This window comes from Protopterus annectens, chromosome 4.part0 (genome assembly GCF_019279795.1).
Source record: "Protopterus annectens isolate FY-2018-M chromosome 4.part0, PAN1.0, whole genome shotgun sequence".
Taxonomy (NCBI): domain Eukaryota; kingdom Metazoa; phylum Chordata; order Ceratodontiformes; family Protopteridae; genus Protopterus; species Protopterus annectens.
Genome location: NC_056733.1, coordinates 374,090,539 through 374,108,868, shown reverse-complemented (window position 1 = coordinate 374,108,868; position 18,330 = coordinate 374,090,539).

The window sequence follows — 18,330 nt, the reverse complement described above, 5'->3', positions numbered from 1 at the left end:
TCTAAGGCAAGACACTGCAATCTCGAACTGACGGAAAAGCCTGTGGCCTGCTTCTCTTCTTGGGATTGAAAGCAACATTTTGCTTCTGGTAAGAGAAGAAGCAAAGGAGCATTGTATCCCAGCAGAGTGAAGCTGTGGTGAGACCACCATTAGTAGCAGCCAGGCAGTAGCTAACTTTGTTTTCAGTAAGTACTGCTAGATTTGTTTCTAACTTCAGAATATCTGCCCAAATATTTCATTCTTAAATTTGCAGGGTTTATGTGTTAGTTTCCCCTCTAGTGTTTGGCAGTGCTCTGTGCAGACACTTTGAGTGATAGCTTTTCCTGTAAAAGTGCAATTGAAATTTCTCCAATACCTATTAGCACACAGGACAACTAGTTTGCAGTGACAAGCACTGTTCACATAGTTGCAAACGAGATACTTGTGACAGTGGTTGATATTCTCACTCCAACTGTCTAATCAATAAAAAGGGTCTGTTGCCATGGATATGAACTTTCCTACTGTTTCTGTTATTGGCTTGGTGGATATGGGCATCATGAGGCAATGTAGTAACTGCCTCATGTTTACTGACAACCAGTTAATTCTCAAACAAACTGATATGGTATGTGAGAGATGTAGTTACACAAAGTCAGAGGAAGCAAAGTTCTCACATAAAAGTACTCTTAATGTCAATAAGGTTGTCAGTAGTAGTACACACGCTGCATCCATCATGCACAATTCAAAGCAGACATATAGAACCACATAATAATCCACAACCGGCTACAGTAAAACATTCATTGTAGAACAGGACACAGACCACTCTAGCGCTTTGGCTCACAGCCTTCTAGGAGTAATGCATACTACAAAATACAGATAGGTTATATAATATATTAATTAAAACCAATAAATCAATTACATAAAAGCTGTTTACAATTAACCAGGGGCAGCTCATCCTATCGGACTGCCGGACTGCAGCCCTCCCACCTAGAAAACAAACAAAAAAAAATTTGTAAAACAAAAAAACTATTCACTCTACGCATGCGCGGACAACTCAGACTGCCTTTATCAGCAGTCCGGATATGGAGAAAGAGGTACCCAGCAATCACTGCTGTGAGATACCAGGAATCTGTGTGGTGATGACTGTACAGAACAGAGGAGCTCCAGACTGCTTCAGCCACAGTCAGAACCAATGAGGAGGACTGAGCTGCTCTTGTGGGATGGTTAGTGTGCGGGCTTCATGGACAAAGGCTTTGGATTGTGGGCTTGCTTCGGATTACCAGGTAGGTGACGGCTTTATATTGCTTTGGGCTTTTATACAGCAGAACAAAGGGTGGGGGTGTGTGTGTGTGAAATGCCCAAGTTACTATATACTGGTGGCTAGAGAGAACAAATGGTGGTGGGTAGAGATACTCAGGCTTGAACCCTGTACCTTGTATGCAGGTGTTAAGGACCTGAATTCCCTACCCACCACCATTTGTAAAAAAAAAAAATTGCAGATTTTTGCCTCATATTTGATCTGATCTGTTCCTCATAATATCTGTGGTTTCTAAAGGCTGTAATGCTTTATATTTGATGGTGCAGTGGTAGCATTGTTGCCTCACAACTGCAGATTTTCAGGTTTGATTCTTGACTGGGGTGCCTACTGTGTGGGGTCTGCATCTTCTCCCTGTGTTTGTGTGGGTTTGCTTCTGTGTCCTCCCATGTTACAAAGACATGTTTGCATTATTTCTTCCTGGGCCTCTGCTGAAAATTGTTTTTTTTTTGTTCCAAGTCAGATTGTCCTGATTAACAAATGTTAAATAAAATTGACAAGCATTTGAATTTCAGACTTCAGGTTTCTGAATGTTTAATGTTTAATTCCTTACATATTTGATGGTGCAGTGGTAGCATTGTTGCCTCACAGCTATAGGTTTTCTGGTTTGATTCTTGGCTGGGGTGCCTTCTGTGTGGAGTCTGCATCTCATCCCTGTGTTTGTGTGGATTTGCTCTGGTGTCCTGCCATTTTACAAAGACACGTGTCTGCAGTATTTCTCCCTGGGCCTCTGCTGAAAATTGATTTTGTTCCGTCAGAAATAAAATTGACAGGCATTTGAATTTCAGACTTCATATACTTCAGAAAATACATAGTAACACAACCTTTTATTCTAGCAATTTTCTAAGTTTATAAGATGAATATTTAAAGTTTGTCCTTATTTTTGGGACTGTATTACCCCATTATTGGCATTGTCCAGGTTTTTTGTGCTAAGGTTAACAGCTATGGCAAGAACTGAATTCACTGAATATGTTTGAGGGCTGTATCCCTCATTACTGGGTTTGTCCAGGTGTTTTGTGCTTAGAGGTTGACAGCTATGGTGAGAAATGAATTAATTAAATGATAGCCATTTAAGTTTCAGTCTTCCTCTCTTTCACAAAGCAGCTGATTTGGTGTAGTGGTATGTTGCTCTGACTGTTTTGTACAGGGACCTCGGCAGTAAAATGTATGGTGATAACACTGCAATTTTCTTTCACAAAGCAGGTGATTTGGCATAGTGGTATGTTGCTCTGACTGTTTTGCACAGGGACATTGGTAGTAAAATGTATGGTGGTAACATAGTATTTTTCTTTCACAAAGCAGCTGATTTGGCATAGTGGTATGTTGCTCTGACTCTTTTGCACAGGGACCTTGGCAGTAAAATGTATGGTGGTAACACAGCATTTTATTCTAGCAACTTTCCAAGATTATGCAAGCAATGTTTAATGTGTCCCTGGTTTTTGGCCTTTTGACCCCCCCCCCCAATAAATTTGGCGTTTTCCAGATTTCTTGTGCTGCGAAGTTGAGATGCAGTTGAATATTGAATAGATTTTACAAGGAGCTGAGAGCTGCAGGGGAAGAGAAGTTTAGTGCTGCTTATGCTATGTTAGCTTGCATTGTTAATAGCACAACATGTTGTGCACTTGCTTTTGATGCAGAAGGTTGTTGGTTCTACTCCCACAAGGGGTAAATGCTGCCGTACTGAAAAAGTTAAGATACTAACTATGAGCCTGTTATCAGTTTGCCATCCATTTCCTATTGCAATATTACTAGCTTATCATTTTTAATGTAACATAGGCAATTTATTCCTCAGGGGCATCAGACACTTTATTTTTTGATGAAACCATGAAATATAAAGGTGTTTGCTAGCAGTAACCTCTTCATTAGTTACAGATTTATTTAATATGGAATTATTTAGATGACTTTTTTACTTCATCAGAGATTGTGCGCATTTACTGATAATGGTGGATTGCAGAATTGTGCATATTTACTGATAATGTTGCACTGTAGAATTGTGCATATTTACTGATAATGGTGGACTGTAGAAGTTTGAGTAGACTTTTATGATGGAAATGTTCTGAACTGGGCAGTTTTGTCATTATGGGTGCATGCATTTTGTTTCATTGTTTACTGGAAAGATGTTCTGAACTGGGCAGTTTTGTCATTATGGGTGCATGCGTTTTGTTTCATTGTTTACTGGAAAAATGTTCAAAACAATAGGAAGGTGTATCAAAGAGCACATGTATGTTTCATATGCAAGGGACTATGATTTGAAAACAGCCCAGAATTAATCTTTATCTGCCACTGGTAAAATGTATTTTCTTTGAATGTGGGTTTCAATGCTGTTTCAATGAATGTGAGTTTCAAGGGCAGAGAAGTTTTAATGCTAAGTTTGTTTAGCAGATGTCTTAGCGTTTGTGCTGTAAAATGCAAAATAAAACTTTCAAATGAAGTCAAAATCATCATAGAAATAAATCAGTATGCACATTAGTGTTTATGGTAAATGGAGCGAAATAGCCAAGTAATGGATCATTGGAATGGCTGCAGGGGGAGGCTCCATTCGACCATGATTTTGTGAGGGGGAAGGGTGGCAAACTTAAAGACAGCCCCAGCTGAACTATACCTCCCAACTGTCCAGATTTTCAAAGAATGAATATATTTTTGCTTCTTATTTTTGGTTTGTTCCTCATAAAATTTGTGGTTTTCTGGCAAATCATTTAGGAATTAAGTCACTAAATAATGACACACTGAGTTTCAGACTTCATAACCTTCAGAAAAATGCATGCTAAAGTAAGACCACAATAAAAAAAACAATAACAAATTAAAGCTTTCCATCAGATATGTTTTATTTATTGATTTTTGTTTAAATTACTTAATATATATTTAAGAAATTGGGATAATTTTTCATTTTTGTTTGTATTATAAATAAAATCCTTTAACACTAGAAAGTTTTATGGTTTCTGAAAACATACTTTTTTCTATCTTTATTTCTATATTGGTAAGAAGAGTAGTTTATTGGCCATTTTGGGTCAATTCCTGGCTCTTTTCAACCCCCTGCTATAAAGGCCGTTTTTGCGCGCTTTAGCGTGAATTAGCGTGAAGTGGCTCATAGAGCAGCATCGGGCAGCGCCGGTTAATCAAGTTTAAACTATTTCTGGCTTCGTAAAGTCTACTCTTCAATTTTTCCCTTAGAACTGCTCTACTTACAATCTAAACAGCCTATTCTCTAACTGAAAAGCTCAGCACTTGCTCCTAAAGCATTTTTTATACAGGTAAAGCACTCTTAAACAAAAGAAAGTACTTCTTTCACCTAAATTCCCTTGAATACCCACTTCCCTATAGATCCTTTCTGACTCAGTTACACAGCAATCTTTTTCACTATTCTACCATGTCGAAGGGTCAGTTGCTGGCATCCTCTCCTGTTCAGCTGGTGAATCTGGGAAACTTGAGGCAATGTTACAATTGCCTCATGTACACAGACAACCCTCTCCTCCTCCCAACAAATACAAATATATGTGAGAGATGCAACTATATAGCCAAACTGGAGGCTGAGCTCTCTCAATTCAGTACTGGCAAGACCAGGCAGGAGGAGAAGGTAACCACGCACACCACAAACCCAGTCTCACATAGAACTATCACAACTGCAAACCAAACACATAAACACACAAAATCATACTTGGAGGCACTGATTAAAAATCTACCAAAACAACAGAGGCCTCCAAATCAGACACCCAAGCAACCGCCACCTCAAGACATAGCACATGCAACACATAGTTCACAAAGTCAGTGTGCTAAACAGTCACAGCCCTTAAGGCCAAACAACATGCCAGACACACTTGTAATAGGTGACTCCATAGTCAGACACACTGACGTCCCTCTCACCAGACTGAACAAGGATAAGGTCACAGTAAGCTTCCCGTCAGGAGCTAGAATCCGCCACATAACACAAGCACTCAGGTCACTCCACAGCAAGTACAAATATGACTCAGTCATTGTACATGCCGGTGTGAACGACCTGAGACGTACCTCCCTGGACTACATGAAAAGAGACATGGAGGAGCTCTCTGATTATGTAGCCCAGGCCGGTATGACCTGACCCTGAGCAGCATCTTACCCTCACCAAGAATGATGCCACAGTACAAAGACAAAATGATCATTTTTAACAATTGGCTTAATTACTGGTGTCATTCAAAGGTGATCCAATGCCTGTCTGCTTGGGATGACATGCTCGACAAGCCACGCTGCTTCACAAGAGATGGCTTGCACCTGTCACCCCTGGGCTTCCAGATATTGGCCAAGGCACTTGCCACCCCCATAATGCCTTTTTTAGGCAAGGCTCAAATGACAAACCTACCTCCCTAGAAAGCACAAGTGGAAAAAAAATAAGGGTAATGCTGCTCAATGCCAGAAGTCTAAACCTCAAGATGCATGCCCTCGAAGCCCTCCTCAGTATGGAGAACATCGATGTCTGTGCAGTGACTGAAACCTGGTTCAAGGCTCCTGAGAGCACCCCAGCACTATCAGGTTTTACCTCATATCATGCCTTCTGGCCCCAAAACTTGGACCGAACCACAAAAGGAGGGGGAGTACCCATATTCATCAAAGATACCCACACCTCCAGGTTAGTGGCAACGCACAAAGCATCGGAGACCATCCAGGTGCAACTAACCATAGGCAAAACTGTCTTACAATTTATAGCATGCTACAGACCACCCTCTCAAACTCAGAAAACTCACACAGCCTTCCTGAAGACACTAGAGAGTATGAATGTCTCTCCAAATACCATCATATTGGGAGACTTCAACTACCCAAACATAGACTGGGAACATTACTCAAGCCCAAACACCCTAGCCCAAAGGTTCCTAGAATTCATGAACTCAAATGCGATGGAACAACTAGTCACCATTCCCACAAGAGGAGACAATATACTAGACCTGATCATCACAAACATGGGGACAAAATGCTCCACACCGGAAGTATATCCCTCATTGGTAAGATCAGATCATAAATTAATCTCACTGGAAAGCCACATCCCGCCCCCACCCCCTGCACAAAAGACCACAGTGAAGAACTTCTCAAAAGCCAACTTCACACTTCTTAAGACTGAAGTGGTATCCTTCAAGGTCCCTGGGCCAGTGGAAACCACAACCCACACTGCTGAATCTCTTGCAAATGCCTTCTATGGGCACCTTCAAGAATGCATGGATCATGCAATCCCAAATAAAATCAAGACCCATTCCCTCAAAGGCAGGCGCCTGGTCTGGTGGACCCCAGCCATAAACAAACTTTACAACAGAAGGAGGAAGCTACTACATGACAGAGCAAAATCCCTAAATGGGAAGGCATCTCTGATCAGTACTAGCAAAAAACTACGATCACTCATAAAATCATCCAAGGCCAACTTTGAGAGAAAAATTGCAAAAGACACAAAAGACAATCACAAGGCCTTCTTTAGCTATGTTAGAAACCTGGGTGGAAACTCCCAGATATGCTCAGAATTAGTCCAAAATGACAATAAATACACTGAACCCACTGACATTGCCAACATTCTGGCAGATAGGTTCAGTGCAAATTTCTCCTCCTCCCCCCCAAAAGGAGAAATAACTATCCCAGCAGAGTGTAGCCTCCCTAACATCTCAGATGCCCAGGTGAGAGCCGCCCTCTCTAAAGCTAAAAACACAGCATCAATGGGACCGGACGGTGTCCCGGGCTGTGTGCTACATGAACTCCAAGAGGAACTAAACCCAAACATAAGGCTGCTGTTTAATCTTAGCCTTACTACAGGATACGTACCCAAAGAGTGGCATACGGCAACAGTGGTCCCACTTCACAAAGGCGGTGCTTCTATGGACCCTGGAAATTACCACCCCATAAGCTTGACGAGCCTGGTCTGCAAAGCTATGGAGAGGATCATTATTGAACTCATAAACAAAGACATTGGGGACATACAGACATTGGATCCTACCCAATTTGGCTTTGTCAAGGACAGATCCTGCCTTTTGAACTTGGTTGACTTTTTTGAAACCGTCACTAAGGCCATTGATGAAGGTAAGGCAGTTCACACAGCCTACCTTGACCTTGCAAAAGCCTTTGACACAATACCACACTCGGGCATCATAGACAAACTCACCAGCTTAAATGTAAACCCATATGTCACGAGATGGGTTGCAAACTGGCTCAAGGACAGAACCCACAGGGTCAGAGTTGCTGGAGCTATGTCAGACTCTAAGCCAGTCACAAGCGGTGTCTCACAGGGCTCAGTCCTGGGACCCCTCTTGTTTGGCATTTATTTTTCTGAGGTACAAGCAAACATAGGAGGATTGTGGCTGACAAAGTTCGCAGATGACTGCAAACTGGGCGCCATAATTGATACTCCATCGGACACAAATATCCTTCAGAGAGGACTCATAGAAATGGATAATTGGTGCCAGAGCCATGGCCTTAAGCTTAACGCCAAAAAATGTATAGTCACACCCTTTGGGAAAAACAAGGTACCCACAAATTACCACATAGGTGGTAATCCATTAAGTACGGAAGAGGTAATCAGGGACCTAGGGACCCAGGTTGACAGTAACCTCTCATTTGACACTCACATTGCCAAAGTGGTTAGGAAGACCTTCTATATTGCCCACCTTATCATGAAGGGTTTCACATCTAGATCAAGAGAGGTCATTGTGCCCCTGTACTCATCTCTTATTAGGCCAATGATTGAGTACAATGCCCCATTTGGGATGTATCTTACCCGACACCTGCAGCAGTTGGAAAGACCCCAAAAGTTCCTCACCAAGAGGATAAAGGGTCTTAAACATATGTCATATGCTGCCCGACTGAAAAAACTCCAGCTCTATTCAGTTGCATACCGCCTACTCAGAGGTGACCTGTGCCTAACATACAAGGCCATGTCCAATCCGGAATTAATGGACATGCTCCACCTCAGAAAATCCAAATCCATCAGAGCCATGAGAGCAAGAGACTTAAACCTCAACACAGAAATAAATAGGATGTGCTGGAGGGACAGATTCATAACCCAGAGGCTCCCTACACTCTGGAACAGAATCCCAATCCATGTTAGGCAGAGCCCCTCACTAACTCTATTCAAGAGAAGTCTTGACGAGTGGATGGGAGATCGTAGGTTTTCCCTGGGGGTCATCTCTGTGTCACTACTAGACAGAGGCACAGTAAACTAAACCCAAAATGGGCATAGTATTCTCATCCTAAGGGGTGGTGAAAGCCACACACACTCTGGCTAGGCTTATAAATGCCCTAGGGCAGATAGCCTAGTACGAACCTATGAACCTATGAACCTAAGATTTTTCCAATTTGATTTATAACTAGGATTTAACCATTGTGTTATTATTTTAAGGACTACAGACTCCACATAGAGCTCTAGGTTTGGAAATAATACCCCCCTATCCCAGTTTCTATAATGCCACACATAAGCAATTCTTGTTTTTTTTGTGGAAACCATAAGAATTTCCACAACATGGAATGTAGTTGTTTTAATAATTTATTTAAGGGTGAAGCTATTAGTGTTTGAAAAAAAGAACATTTTTGGTAGTATGATAATCTTTATTAAAGCTAGTCTTTCTTCTATAGATCAAAACATTTTGCTCCATCTAGCTGCATATTCTTTCACCATGGTTACTAATTTTTTATAATTTGTATTTATGGTATCTTTCCAGGATGGTTTTATTAATACCCCAAGGTTTTTAAGTGTGTCATTTGACCAATTTAATTCACTATGATTTTTCAATGTATTATCTTTTTGTTCAATATTAAAGTTTCTGTTTTATCTTGGTTAACTTTCAGGCCTGAAATCCTTTCAAAAGTTTGGAGTGATTGTTTAATATGATCAATATAAAAATTTATATCTCCAGTTGTTAACATAATATCATCCACAAAAAGTTGTATTTTGGAATTTAACTAGAATTTACATTAAAACTGCTTATATTTGAGTTTTCCCTTATGTAATTGGCCAAAGGTTCCACTGATAAGGCAAATAGTAAAGGCGATAGCAGGCATCCTTGTTTGGTACCTCTAAAGATTTTAAGAGGACCTGATAAGAAAGCACCAATTTTGATATATGAAACTGAATTTATATATAGTCTACTTCAGAGATTTATAAATTCGGGTGAGAAACCATAGCTTTCAGGTGTCTTAAATAAATAGGACCAGTTTATGGAATCAAAAGCTTTATTTAAGTCTAAACTAATGATTGACAGTTCTTTTTATTATTAGATGCATGTTCTATTAAAGATAGCAAACGAATAATATTATTGTGGACTTTTCTATTTAAAATGAAACCTGTTTGATCATCAATTCTCAGATAAGGCATTAATTGATTTAGTCTGTTTGCAAGTATTGATATAAAAATTTATAGTCGACATTTAACAATGATATAGGATGATAAGAGGCCCCTAAAGTTGGATCTTTTCCATATTTCAAATTTCGTGATATCATGGCATATTTCCAGGAGGATATTGAAATTTCATTCTTCCTAAATTTTTCGAAAGCTTCTAATAGTGTTTGTAGTACTTCAACCAGTAGTAATTTATATATTTCCCCAATTATACCATCTAGACCTGGCGAGTTATTATTTTTAAGACTCAAAATTCTTTCCTTTAGTTATTTTAAAGTTATTGCTTTGTACAATTTAGTATTTTGCTCTTTTGTTATTTTTTTATTTATATTATCCTTTAAGAAATTGTCTCTTAAATCATTGTAAACAGTGTTTAAATTCCCTTGGTTTATAATTTCATGGTGTTTTCTGAATACTTCTAAGATGTCTTTTAGATCTGATACATGTTTATATTTGTTAGTTGTTTCATCTTTAATCTCTGTTATATGTTTAGACATAGCTAGATTTTTTGATTTTACTGCTAATCTATGCATGTTTTTGGGATTTACTGAATAGGATTGTAATTTGAGTCTTTCTAAATGTATTGTAACTTTATGATTTAAAATTTCCATATATTCTAAGTTGAGTTGTTTTAGTTCAGTGTCTGAATTTATGTCCTTAGCATTTATCTTATTTTTTAAAATATCAATTTTTAATTGTATTCTGATTAATTCACTTTCCCATTCCTTTCTCTTGTTTAAGTACCAATTTTTAATTCTACCAAATAAATAAGATTTTAAAGTGTCCCATACTATAGCTTTGGAAGTTATGTTCTTGTCATTAATATCTAGAAATAGTTTTATTTCATGTAGTAGCCACTCTTTAAACCCCTTTAAATTAATAATATATGCTGGGATTCTTTGCCAAAATATCAAGTTATCACATTTTATATTAATTTTAAAGAAAATGGCATTGTGGTCAGACATCAGTTAAGAGCTAATTAGAACTTATTGTATCTTAGAGTATAGGCTATCAGTCACAAATACTTGGCGATAGTAGTTTGAGTGCCAAATCTATAGGAATAATGAGTGTAATTTAGAGAATTTGCTTCCTTTAACTCATAAATATCTCTCAAATTTGAATGATTAAGGAAATTGATAATTTTTTTATAGGAGAAGAGATTTTAAAATTATCACTTTTGGTGGTGTCATTTTTAGATAGGATACAATTAAAGTCTCCTGCATATATTATATCATCCTTAACTTTAGTTAAGGTTAATTCAAGATATTTGTTTACTGTTTCTCTTCCGATACCTGGTATCCATTAAGTATTAACCAATGTAACTTGTTTTTTTATTTATTTCTAAAGTAACTATGCATAACATGCCCTTTTTATCTGAGCACTTCTTCTTTTGGTGTGATAGTGTGATTCTGCAAGTACTGTGTAACCATTAAATGACATTTTACCTAGATCATTTTCTATTATGTGAGATTCTTGTAAAAAAGCAATATCAACCTTATTTGTTATTAAATATTTAACCAGACTTCCTCTTTTTATAGGGTTGTTAAGACCATCTACATTCAAAGACATACACTTATAAGCAAACATTTATTTTTTTTTGACACAAATATATATCAAGGATTTTGTTTTGGACATACAATAACTTGTAAAAATAAACATTGTATAGTTAAAACTATATATAACTCTCAACAACAAATGATTTATGCTTGAATCAATGATAAAGATATCAAAACCATTTTCTATTAGCCACTTCATGGAGTTCAAGATACTCCTGATTCAAACAGAGTACTGATTGAATCAACCACCACCTTACCAACAACAGTTAATTCCCCTCTACCATGACAAATGTTTAATATTATTAATAAAAGACAAAATGGATGCAATATTAATTTCCTATTAGTATTTCCTAAATTAAAGTATTAAGGATTTAAAGTTTTAATTATATATTTACCTGCCATAGGCAGTATTGATATACAAAATCATGTGTTAAAACTAAATTAGACATATTATATATGACACCAACTATTGACTTTTAATGAATGCAATAAGGTATGCATCCAATTAATATCTATGATAACCAAACCAAGACATGTGGTCTATAATATATACACTATCTTGTGGCATTGCTATATTTGCACATATGCGAATCTTTCATATTACAATATAAAGAAGAGCAGTAAAGGTACATATGTATTATCACGATCAGACCCCAAGCATGCCATAGCTGGAAATTACTGTGTAACATAAGTCTATTACTGCCACAAAACTGCTTGCAAACTTCAGTGATATAAGGGAAAGAAATTACAAATATTATTTTCATGTTTTACAGCACAACATAACAGCTGAGGCTGCAAATCCCTTCAATATATCAGCTTATTATGCAACATGGGGAAGTTCCCTTCACCTGATATAATTTTACAGTTGCATGATCAAGCCACATCAAAATAATAACTAATAAGTTTTACAATCTCCCCTCCAATATATGATGAGCTGTAGAAAATATGTAGGCAGCTGCAAACAAATTAAAAGATATTAATCATATGAGACCTGAAGATCTCGATCCACTAAATACTAGTAAATCTTTATGTCATCCAATTCCTACTTTGAACCAGCTACAAACTACTATAAATAAAGAAAAAAGTATATCGGTAACATTTGTTTGTTGGATTCAAACAAATTATCTTAAAAAATGCAATAAGTACTTTTCTCAAGTGCCATATATCATTTAAGAAACTTATAAAAGCAGAAAATCTCAGCTGAATATATAAAAAATAAACATCAGAATAAATACATTACAGTTTATGGTATACTTCACTATTTTGACAGGAGCTAAGAAGATAATTAGTGTGTAAATAAAACCCAGAGGTATACTTCAATGGTTATTACAAAATGTATAAGGTAATACATCAATTAAAACATAAAGAATCCAGTAATAATCTATTGAATTACTGAATGTTTGCAGTCAGTCAACAGTATCATAAATTGCCTTGTCAAAGTATTTAGAGTCTAGTTGTAGCAACATGGAAACATTACATCAAAATAAAACTTTTGTGCTTTATGGAAACTTTCTTTTTTAATGCAGTTATTATCTAAATGTAAATACACTTACTTTACCTCATTATTCCATTAGTGATCTCTGGAGTCAGCATGGTGAAACATTATGAATAGCGTTTAAACATTACAATGACTTCCTATCTTAAAATGTCAAAGTTCACTTTTCCTTTGAAGACATGTGATAAAGTGAACAAATAATATCTAACTTATTAAAAGAAAACAAAACTGGTACAAATCTAAATAATTATGGCAGTATATGATGGTATCTATTCATGTTTTCTTTACTTTTTCCCCCACAAATACTTCTCTTGCAATTAAACCGCTATGATGAATCTCGCAAGTCGCGTTTGAAGATTCTGATCAGTTCCTGTCATTAGAGGTCAGAGTTCATGCGGATTAAATGAATTTGCAACATTGCAAACTTATCTTTTAGGCAAGATTTATGTACAGAAGCAACTCCAGGTCTCAAGGAAGCATCCTGAAGTTAAACTGAAGCTAAATTTTCATGTTTTCAGCTGGAACTTTTCAAATAAGAGTAAAAAAGTGAAAAGAACGTATGCGAAGTGCTCATGAGTTTTGAAACATGACAAACATAGATTCAATGAGCCATCTTATTGCCTTTTCTCTTCCAAAGGCATCTTCATCATAAATATGACTAATTAATCAAGAATATAAAGCAAGTAATATAAAATAGGAGGAAAGTATACAGTAAATGTCAATAGGACCTGAAAAACACATAGGTTAGTACTAAGCTAACTGCCCTTGTGAGACTCAAGCCCTGCACCTTGTGTTTGCAAGGCAAACACCTTAAGCATTAGGCCACTCTTCCAATTAATACAGAAACATCTTTTTTTTTAAATCTATTAATGTCAGCACTCACAGTAGATATATCAAAGTTCCAATCACTCACCATGAAACACAAATCTCTTGTCAGTTTACAGCTCCTATCAGACATCTTAAACTTAACCATATTATATATCAGATCATAGCCCTACCTTTCAAAGAGCTTTTAGTGTCATAAAACAATAAGCTGTATTTCAGAAATCGAGAACTGTAGAAATAATAAAATTAAAGGGAGAACAGTTATTTAACTTTTAACTTTTTTTTCTGAAAATTTCCATGAATTATTTTCAGCAATTCTCTTCAATGAAGGATTTGTCCATTCCATATCTTCTATTTTCTCTATTAATTTACTTGTTTTTATGTAGGAGACAGCAGAGTCAAGATCATCAAAGAATTTACATCCCTCTTTGAGAAATAATTTTAATCTGGCAAGAAACAACAGATGTACATTTATTTGCTTCTTTTTAAGTTTCTTAATAATAGGAAGAAAGAGCTTTCTTTTAGCCATCACTGCAGGGAAGTAGTCATTGTCAAAATGTACAATATTGTCATTTACTTTTATAGGGGATTTAGCTCATGCAGTTTTCAGCACTAGCTCTTTATCTTGCGTTGATATAAATTTCACAATAACAGATCTTGAAGCATTTTTAGTAGAAGAAGAAGCAATGGATCTGTGTGCCCTTTCTATTAAAAGGAAAGGGCTTCAGGAAGATTTAGAACAGTTGTTAGCCAAGTAGTTAAAAAAACTCACCATGCTGCTTCCTTCTATGTTGTTTGGTAGACCAAAATCCGAAGGTTATTTCTTCTTGACCTATTTTCTAGGTCTTCTATTTTATTTTGAAGAGCAGTGTTCTGCTTTAAAATGAACTCAGTGTTATTTTTCCCTCTTGAAGTCTTCCATCCACATCATTAAGAGATTGTTCTATGTTGTAAATTTGGGATTTTTTAAGTTGTAATTCCTTATGTATTAAATCCATCTGTTTAGAGCATTTTTGTTCAAAGCCATCTATTTTTGTGTCCATTTTGTCTAGTTTCAATGACATCTCTTGCAAAGTCATTGTCACAGCTAAAAGTTCTTTCTTGATAGAAGAGTCTGAAGTATTATTCTTTGAAAAGCTCATCATTCAGGTAGAGATGTTGTGGTATATTGTCTGAAGTTTTTGACAGGAAAATTTGAAGGAAGAGTTATAATTTTTGGAATAATCCACCAATAGGTTAATAGAAGTCAAAAAATGACAAAAAAAAGCTAATTGGATTATTTTTAAAGTTTAAATCCTGTCAGAAATATATAGCATTGGCAGAGCTGAAAGTAACTGCTGTTAGTCAGTGTACATCTTGGCCACGTCCCCCAGGCAATCTTAATGTAAAGCCACACTATAGTTAATCCGAAGTGAATGCAAACAGGGCAATCTTAAGAAAATTGCTACCCAAATAAAGCAGTAGCTCCGATGTCAATACAGTGGATAGTGGGCCATGAATCACGACATTAGCTTATAAACCTAGATACAAATTATAAAAGATGTTTCAACACATTTTCTTAAAAAAAAAAAGTTTTGGGACTGTTCCTTAGTTCCACAGCATATCTCTTGTTTAGTCACTACCTGGTTTTCATCACTATATCCCTTGCTCCCCTCAGGTTTGGTTGGTACTTGAGACAAAATAATACTAGTTTCATTGGGTGTTATATCCCCTGATTCTCAAAGATTTGGGCTGTATTTTGGGACTCACATAATGCAGCTTTTTCCAGGAAGTAATGCCAGTGGCTTAACCTACTCATTACTATCACCTGGCTCTGCATACCAATAAGCTGGAACACCCCATCTCTTATGTCACTGAGACATTTCCTTACTCATCTACATTCCTGGGATTACAAATGATCAACATTGTCTTTCCGTGTCTTCAGATATGTTTTAGTTTTCCAGGTCTTTCATTTAACCTAAATGTTATAATTTTAATACCCCCTTTCTCCATCTTTATTTTCCTGCCCTAACTCAATGTCCTCCCCGTCTCATTCTGTTATTATACTGTGATATTTGTGACAAAAATACAGCTGTAATTCTACTCAACAGCTGCACTGCAACTGTTCCAGTACTGTTGGATTTTACATCTTAATACAACACTAATGTACATATCTGTATCTAAAATTCATTGCTTATTTTCAGCAAATTAGCAGCAAATTAGAAATGTCCTATAATAACATTGCACGATTTGCTACAGGCAACCCTTTTCAAACCCACCATTGTATAAACTTAAATCAGCTAGGATGGTTAGAACTACAACATCTGATTAAATTTCACCAACTAACCATTGCCCACAACATTCTTTATAAACCTTCCAGTACTCCAAGTTTAACTAGCCTCATTACCCCTATAAAAATCTGAAGTCCTTACGCTCATCATACAAACTTCTTATATACACCTCTAAACCTAATAACAGGGCTGGGGATTCTCTCTTCTCTAACACTGTAGGTAAATCCTGGAATCTTCTCTCTAATGACCTCACCTCACTCACCTCTTTATCTCTCTTTAAAAACAGACTTAAACCTTACATCAAATCATACTGACTATGCCCCTGTTCCAAACCTGAGCAGTCCTATACCTCTACAAACTCAACTTGCCTATCTAGTCCTTACTATCCTCTGTTACATCTTCCATCTTACTATACTTTTCTTATCTACTTTTTTTACATTATTTATATCCTCTTTACATACCTTTTGTTAACTAAATCCAATGTATCATCGCTACAGATCCAACTTCCTTTTCTCTATTTCTGACCTAACCTGTACTATGTCTCCATACACTCAGTTTGTACTATTTTTGACTCTTAACCTCAGTGTACATCCTGTTAAATCCTCTAGGTTTTTACTGCACATTACCATTGTCAATTACTTTTTTTACTATAATAATTGCTATTTTTTATTATAATATCTGATGCTTGTTTATTGTTTGTACGTATACTTTATATTGAATCATGTCTTTAGAGCTTTTCTCCCTGTGCCTCTACTGAAAATGGACATATATCCAGTTAGACTAGCCCAGTCAACAAATGTAAAATAAAATAAATAAATAAAATTTTCTAGGCTATTGAACTGAGTTGGATGCTCCTTAACTGATTAAATCACTTAAGGCAATTTCATATATTATCGCTGTAATATTACTTTGCATGCTTGAAATTCCCCTGTGTGTCCTAAATTGTCACTAGATTGATATGGATTCTACTACACCTTGTAAATTCCCATGTCAATTGTACTTAAATGTTCTTTGTAAATAAAAAAAATAAATAAAAATAAAATAAAAAAAATGTTCTTTTGTAAATAACTATATAAGTGTCCCTTCTTTAAAAATATATATATTATCTGCAAGGCAGACAGTTTTAGACACAGTGCATTATCGAATACAATGGATGTAATTCTAGAATATAGCAATAACCCATGGCTGGGTGTGTGCAATGCTGGATTCACTCACGGTTGGAGTGGTTTGGTGATGAGGCTGAAACCCGAGTGACCAAACAAAGCCAACCGTGGGTAGATACAGCATTACTCACACCCAGCCATGGGTTATTGCTATTATACAATTTAAGAAAAAATACTTATTTTTCTTAAATAATGTCTTTGTATAATGCCTCTGTGTTGCCCTTCTGCATTTTTCCGGTATCCTGGTGCATTTTCTGATGTAATGCGCATGCATATGGGACTTGTATTCCCACACTTGCACAGTACATCAGTGCTGTGCAAAGGAAACAATGGAAAAAGGAAGATCTCCATAGCATTTTTTTTTTCTCAAAAGAAAAAAAGAAACCAGGAGACTTTTAATGTTTGGGAGGGCTGGGACAGACAAAATAAAAGGAGACTCATGTACATTTCTTTAGTTTTGCAGAATGTATCTGATTGCCCTCTTATTTGTCTCTGTGCCATCTCCTTCATTCATTTGAGATCTTCTGTTTTCTAATTTGGTTTAAATAAAAGAAAGAAAAGTAAGTAGAAGTAGATAAATTATCAAATATACTAATGGAAAAAAGTCTGGGCGACCGGACCTTTTTCTGTTGGTATATTCTTGGCTTTACAACAGGCATGCTGGTTGGGCTGACCATTCAGCATGCTCATTTTAGAATATTAATGGCTAGTCATTGTATAATATGTAATTTCAAACAATATCTTGTGTGATTAAGAATATGGGTTTCCAAAGGGTATCTCTGTTAGTACCAACTTTCTGATGTCATATTATTCAAGGGCACAAGATATACCATGAACTTAGGTAGTGAAACATCAAATGAATTTTTAAACAGCAAGGATGTCCTTTAAGAATCATTTCTGGACTGTATTACTCAGCACATATATCAACTGTCTGCTTGAATGTTGTGAAGAGCTGGCTTCCCCCTGCACTAAACCATTGGCACTTCTACAAAGAATATTTTGTCAGTTTTATTATATAATACCAAATATCCATTGTAGAAATGTAGGGAAAAAACATTAAGCAGTGTTTTTGCTGCGGGCAATACCCACACCTTGATATGAAGAACATTATTACTTTCCTCCTGAATATACTGATTCTATAGCTGCACACAGAGTGGAAAGTAAAAAAACTTTTAAAATGTACTGCTGTTCTCCATAAATAACAAGATGCACATAAGTAACACAAGTCTACAAGTTTTCAGTTTACTGAAATTAAGAAAATGTGATGAAAAGATTGCTAAACCTCATCTTAACAAAGTGTTAGACATCTGATGGCCTGGCCATGAGTGGATATGCTGAGGGCATAACCATATTGTCAGCTATTGATAATTGTTATGAATCCTAAAATAAACT